Consider the following 7,031-nt stretch of genomic DNA (forward strand, 5'->3'; position numbering starts at 1 on the left):
GTGGGGAACCAAAGCTGCTTCCCAGGTCACTGTGGAAAGGGACTGGATTCAGTGTCTCATCAACAGATCAGTGGCTTGAGGAGATGGAGACACAGACTGTGTACAGTGTAAACAGAGACCTTCATTGTTATTAACACTGAGAATTTATACTTTCTTCAAAGCTGTGTCAGTAAGCACGAGTTAGGCTGAGTTATTATAATTGGTTACAACGTACTGTGCATTTGCCTCCACGCGCTCTCGTCTATCCACTGATTGGCTAAGCTAAAAGATTAACTCTACCGTCGGCATCCGGTTATCAGTTCTTTAGTTCTGCAACTCTGCATTTTCTTGTTGCACAGCTGACAACTTTCTTCAATCATTCTTTATTCTTCAGTCAAGGACATCATCGAGACGAGATGTCCATTTTCTGCCAAAAAGCTCTCCACCACTGCCCCTTCTTTTTCTTTGATTGTAACAGCAACCAGTCTCTGATATTCTTTCTGCACTAAAGCTTTAACACATCGTAAAAAGCAAGGCACAAAACATAAGATCATTAATATAACAATTCCTGTAACTTTAAGCTGCTTTACCAGATCTTTTAACCATCCGGTGATACCCCAGTTAGCAAAACACTCCTTTCGTCCCCAATCTGTAACCGTTAGTTTATGCATATTATATTGCCGTTCAGCTAACTTTCTGTGTATTGATGCCGAATGATCGGACAGGTTCATACAACACATTCCTTCAAATTCTTCACAACCATGTCCTTGTACTAATAATAAAAAATCAATTGCAGCATGATTTTGCAATGTAGCATGTCTAATACTATCTATGTCAACAAGCAAGATTTTGATTATATCTGAAGTCAAATTTAATTGCTTGACAGTCCAGCATTCTAGTTTAGTTAAATCTCCTAAAGCTTTTCCTGCTTCACAATGAGGTGTAAACAAAGCTGTTACAACTCTAGCAGGAGTATCCCAAAATTGTATTTCATCTTGACAGTTATGATCTAGTTGCCATACCACATGTTTTTGTCTTACACTGCTTGTGGTATTCCAAATTGTATGATTAAAAATTTGTTGGTAGCTAGGCACAAACATTGTTAGCTTCCCAAGAGAACATGGACGTCCTAAAGTTCCTGCTGGAATACCTGGCCATGCCCGGTCTCCACAGATCAAAAACATTCTTTCTGGTAGTGATAAAGGATATTGTGGTGAGCTCATGTTAGTCCAAAGACCTCTGTTGCAATGTGCGGTATTATTCTGATACCATTTTTCAGTTGAATTTACCCAAAGTGAATTATTTGGATAAGTCAACAATGGAGATTTTCCGTGGCGGGTTTGTTCAGAATTTGCCGTTGCTATCCTCATGAGCTCTGTTCCTCTGAACATCACACAACTCTGGTTACTTGGTATGGAGCCGAGAAGGTCCAGTTCTTGCGGAGGTAACATAGTTACATTCAATTTCTCTATAATTAATGCTGTTTGAATTTCCTCTGGGAGGTTAAGGTACTGATGCCTTATGGTAGTCCATTTTCCACAGAGACCTCTCCATGTCCTATTACAGATATTGATAATCTGGGTTTCATTGATAGTTAAGGTGGTCTTGTCCTTTACCCACCCTGTAAAGTGTTTAGGATCAAACGTCGGGATGCCTATGAGGCAGGTACGAAACGGTTTGTCAGGTGTAGACATAGATAAGCATAAAGAATCCTGACCCATTTGGTTGGCTAAAGTTACCCATATGTTCTGTCTTGGCAGTGATTGATGCAGTGATGTAGTTTCATTCCAGACATAATTCTTGAAACAAGGACGATCACAATGATGCAGAAGGCACGGTCGAGTCTTGTTCCACTACTGGTTTCACCTATTTTGCTGGTATTCAAGTGGGTCCTGGCCCTGGTAATGACACAAGTATAACCTCTTCTCCACATTATTAACTGATAAGGATCTTCCCATGATCCTTCTCTATTTTTGATTAAAACTTTGACACAGTCTGTTGATTCGACCAAAGCTGTTGACATAGACTGTGTATGTTTTACCACAGGTGGAATAAGATCATCACCTGCAAGACGCAACAAATTCATTACATACTGTACTTTTGCTAGTCGGTTTACTGGAGTTTCTCCCAATTCCTCCTGTTTTTGTTTTTGTAAATAATTTTTGATCGTGTGATGGGTACACTCAATGATTGCTTGTCCTGTGGGAGAATAAGGAATACCTGTAATATGTTGAATACCCCATTGTCTGAGAAATTTCTCAGTGGATTGGGACACATATGCTGGACTGTTGTCGGTCTTTATTTTTTGTGGAACACCTAGGGTAGCAAAAGTGTGGTGAAAATGAGTTTGTACATGTCTTGTCGACTCACCAATTAATGCAGTCATACAAACAGCCATTGAAAAAGTATCAATAGATACGTGAATATATTTTAGTTTCAAATCAATTATTAAAATCTGCCAATCTTTCGGAATCATTGAAGGTGATGGTAGACCTGGTTGCAGTGCACCCATGCCTACTATAACCTCACTGATCTGTAAATCATGAAGTAACCTCCATTTTCCTGATTTCTTTGGAATAACAAACACAGGAGTGTTCTAAGGACTAGCTGATCTTTTGCTGTGACCAACGTCCCATTGCTCTTTTACCAAATTTCATTAAATTGCAACCTTTTCAGTGGTTAATGGCCACTGATCTATCCAAACTGGCTTTTCTGTTTTCCATTGAAGTTTGAGTACAGGTCACTGATCAGTAGCCATCATTGAAAAGGCTGAGCAGTAACAATGTACTTCATTTGTTGTAACAAATCTCTTCCCATTAAATTGATTGGAATATGTGTTATATAAGGTTTTGTCATACATTTGAAACCATTGGGCATGCAAAACATAATCTTTTATTTTGGTGGCTGTATTTCAGCCAGTTCCCATAAGTGAACCCCGGGCATCAACGAGAGGCTAGGACTTTGGCCATTGTTTCTTAGAAATCACTGTTACATCCACTCCTGTGCCAATTAACAGTTCTATTTGCTTTGACACCTCTCCCAGAATCATCGTAACCATTAATTTAGGTTTGGAACTTTGGATTTTCAAAGCCTACATAATTTGCTGATCTTGTCCCATAGAGCCAAATCCACCATGACCTCTGATTTTTGAACTTGTTACTGGTGCTTGGTTTTGGAATGGTACTAATTGTGCAATTTGAGACCCTTTTGGTAAATAAACTGGAGGACTTGGAGTCCAGACATTACCTGAATTATTCCTTCATAATTCCTATCGGTTACTCTGGGCATAACAAATATGCCTTGTATTGTTATACTTGATCTGCCTAATAAAAGAGCACTAAGTCTAAATCCTAAGGGTCCATGTGCATTAGTAGGTATCTTGTGAAGTCTGGAGTCCATTATGGTTGTATCCTCTGTCGTTGTTACATCCAGTCCAGTACTGCTGCTAGTTCTTGCTGCAAGCTGCTGCAGACATCCTGGTGATTGGTTGTCAGGAGGACTTGTGTCTGTGTGCGGTCCTGCCCCACGCTCTTCTTCCAGTTTCCTGGATTCTGTATAGGCAAAGGATGTCCCTCATCATCAAAATGAGATCAACATTGTTTAACAAAGTGGTTTCCTTTTTGACATCGCAGACAAATTCCCGGAGGTTTAGTTCAAGGGGTTTGGTGAGACGTGCGTGTTTTTTCCTTGTTGACATTGCCAACTAAAAGGACCAGGTTTTCTGCAGGAAAAACATCAACATTGGTCTCCTCCTGTTTTCATGGCAGCAGCAAAAGCCCCTGCTAAGATTTTTGCATTCTCTTCTATTTTCCTACACAATTGGCAGCTTCCACCATTTCTACTAATGCAGCATTTCCAGGTAAATTTAACAAAACGTTTTTACAGACTGGATTTGCATTCTCAATGGCTAGTTTCAACAATAATGCATCTCTAGTGTCAGGAATATCCACTTCTCTGTAAATAGCATCTCGTAATGCATCTATAAATGTCATATGTGGTTGATTTAGTCCTTGTCTGACTATTGTAAAAGACACTGTGGTTTTGCCTGATTCAGGCAGCGTCATAAATGCTCGTATTGCCATTCTGGCTGAATCTCATAAGATATCAACTTGCAGCCGAGTTTGCACTTGTGGATTGGCAAACACTCCCATTCCTGTGTAATGATGTACTCTTACACCATACAAAGGATCACCTGGTTGCCTTCCCAAATTTTCTACAGCCTTAGTTTCGGCATACTCCATATATTTATCTCCCCGTAACAGTTTTTGTGTTGGTGTTAGTATCATAGCCGCTAATTGATGACAATCAAATGGTGTTACAAGTTGTCCACACAGCACATTTTCTAACAATGACTGTGTCAATGGGGCTTGCAAACCCGCCTCCATGACTGCTTTTCTGACCTCTTTTACTAACTGCCAATGGAACAGCGCAAATTGTGGTGGACCATTAGGTTGAAGCACCCCAGAAAAGGTCATTCATATCAGTTCTCCCTCCTTGATACTGTCCAACTGAACTTTTCTCCACTGTTCCCCAAAGGGATCAACCTTTTGCCCTCCTTGTTTCTTAAAGCTGTGCTGGTTATCATTATTCTCATCATCTGAGCTAGAGCTATTGAGCGCAGGTGGGTTTTGCCAACATACTTGTTGGTTTCCCTTTTTTGTTTTATTTTTTTTAACAAGATATTTGGTTTTAGTACTGTCCTCTATATTATAATTTTCAGTTTTATTTTCGGTTGATGGACCACCGACATCATTGTCATCATCAGAACTCTGTTCAGACACTTCAGTTGCTTTTGTTACACTGCTTTCACCTATATCATGTGTGTCCTCACAAGGAGCACTGGCGTTGTTAAAAACTCCTTGAGCCTCTCTGATAATTTTTTTTCCCAAATGCAAGTCAACTAAAGTCTCATATACCAGCCACCACATCGTTAAGACTTTGACAGCATTTGAATCACCTTTGGATGCACAGTCAAAAAGAAGATCTCCTGCCCTTTTCCATAGTCCCGGTTCAAAAGCTTGTGGCGTCTCTGCAGGTAGATTTTTTTCCATTTAACTATGCTAATAGAAAAGTTGAAGTCTTTTCATCATACACTACACCTCTTTTCTTCAGAATATGTTTCAAAATTTTTACTACTGCTTTTTCATCACTTGACATATTATTTCCCACCACGTTTCTTGGTTGCTCACCTGTTAACAGATGCAGGTGATTGTGGCCATGTATTCTTCTCTTTTCCTTTGGTTCCTGACTGGTCCAGCCAACAGGAGATTGTTTAACCGAGACGACTCCTCCGGAACACTGCCGTTCTTCTGTCAATGCATTGTTTATGACCAGCACGTCAGGGTCACCATTTGAGGAGACAGAGACACTGACCCTGTGTACAGTGTAAACAGACAGAGACCTTTATTGTAATTAACACTGAGAATTTATGCTATCTTCAAAGCTGTGTCAGTAAGCACAAGTTAGGCTGCGTTATTATAACTGGTTACAGTGTACTGTGCATTTGCTGTCCACATGCTCTAGTCTATCCACTGATTGGCTAAGCTAAAAGATTAACTCTACCGTCGGCATCCCAGTTATCAGTTCTTTAGTTCTGCAACTCTGCATTTTCTTGTTGCACAGCTGCCAACTTTTTTCAATCATTCTTTATTCTTCAATCAAGGACATCATCGAGCCGAGATGTCCATTTTCTGCCAAAAAGCTCTCCACAGTGGCTCCTATCCAAGACAGCTTAGTTTTCATAATGCTCTTTAGCTGATGTTTTTTTGTAATTGGCAGTTGGGATATAATTTATAATGTCTGTGGATTTTGTTCCTAGATTAAAGATTGCATCTGTAGGATAAAAAAAATAATAATAATTTTGAAGCACGGCAAATACTTCACAGTGGTTTTACTGGCACCATATTCTGGTCCCATTTGTTTTAACCTCTTCCTTTGTAAAACTGATGGCACATGATAGAAAAGCCAAGCCACACAAGTGCCTTGTGTTATGTCTTTGGGGATTTGATAAATGGTAAATGTAGCTAAAGGATTTGAGTATATAGCTACTGATGACTGGTAACTGAGGCTTAAAAGCTAAGATATGCAGCTGCACAGCAGGCAGCTTGCAGGCAGAGAGGACTCAAGGTCAGTGGCAGTGCAAGCAGAAGAGTGCTGCTGTGATGGCAGATTAAATGCAACAGTTTGTATTCAGTGTCTCAAAATTATAAAACTAGATCACTAAAACACCACACACCATAATACTCCTCAGAATAAATGTCCTCCCTGGGGGCTGTATGGACTATGCCTGGCAGCAGGGTCTCCCCAAATTCCCCAGCCTCCCAGCTCAGGGCTTGCAGGGTCTCACCCCCATCCCACGCAAGCCCCTGCTTTGGGCAGAAAACACTGCATCCCCAGTCACCCTAGCCATGCCACTGCCACAGGGTGGGATCATCGATACTTATGCTCCACTTGAAGGCAAAGCGTGTTGGGGGGGGGATGTGCCTTTGGGGGGGGGGGGTGTTTATAGAACTGAACCCTCTTATTTTCTAGATAATTTCTCCAGTACATCAAGAACGATTTCAACCCCCAGCCTGTCCCCCCATACACTCACAGCCCTTTCACACTTCATATTTCTCTGAAGGGTATAACTTGAGTTAAAAAGAGAAAAGGAAAAAAAATCCTAACATTGTGAGTGTGATGAAAAACTTTGCCGTGCCCAGGACTTGCCCTGGACAGCATTTTCTTTGAGTTGTGCTCAGGTCTCTCTACAATGGCAGTGGAGGAGAGGGTCCAAGGCTGGCTGAGGCCTCCCCACGGCCCTTCGCAAGGTGAACAGCCATGGCCTGCATCCCCCCACAGTCTCCAGCTGCCGTGGTGGTTGGGTGATGCTCACCCATGGATCTCCTGCCAGAGGGGTTACTGCTGAGCTCATTGCACCCCTCACACCTAAGCATGGGGGCTGGAAAATAAGAGTCCCCCAAAAATGTGCTCCAGCCTTGGTATCCGGAGCTGGGAGCTCATGCCAGACCCCCCCATGGAGCCCAGCTCTGGAGGTCATGCAAAGCCCCAGC

This window comes from Athene noctua, chromosome 5 (genome assembly GCF_965140245.1).
Source record: "Athene noctua chromosome 5, bAthNoc1.hap1.1, whole genome shotgun sequence".
In the NCBI taxonomy this organism is placed as follows: domain Eukaryota; kingdom Metazoa; phylum Chordata; class Aves; order Strigiformes; family Strigidae; genus Athene; species Athene noctua.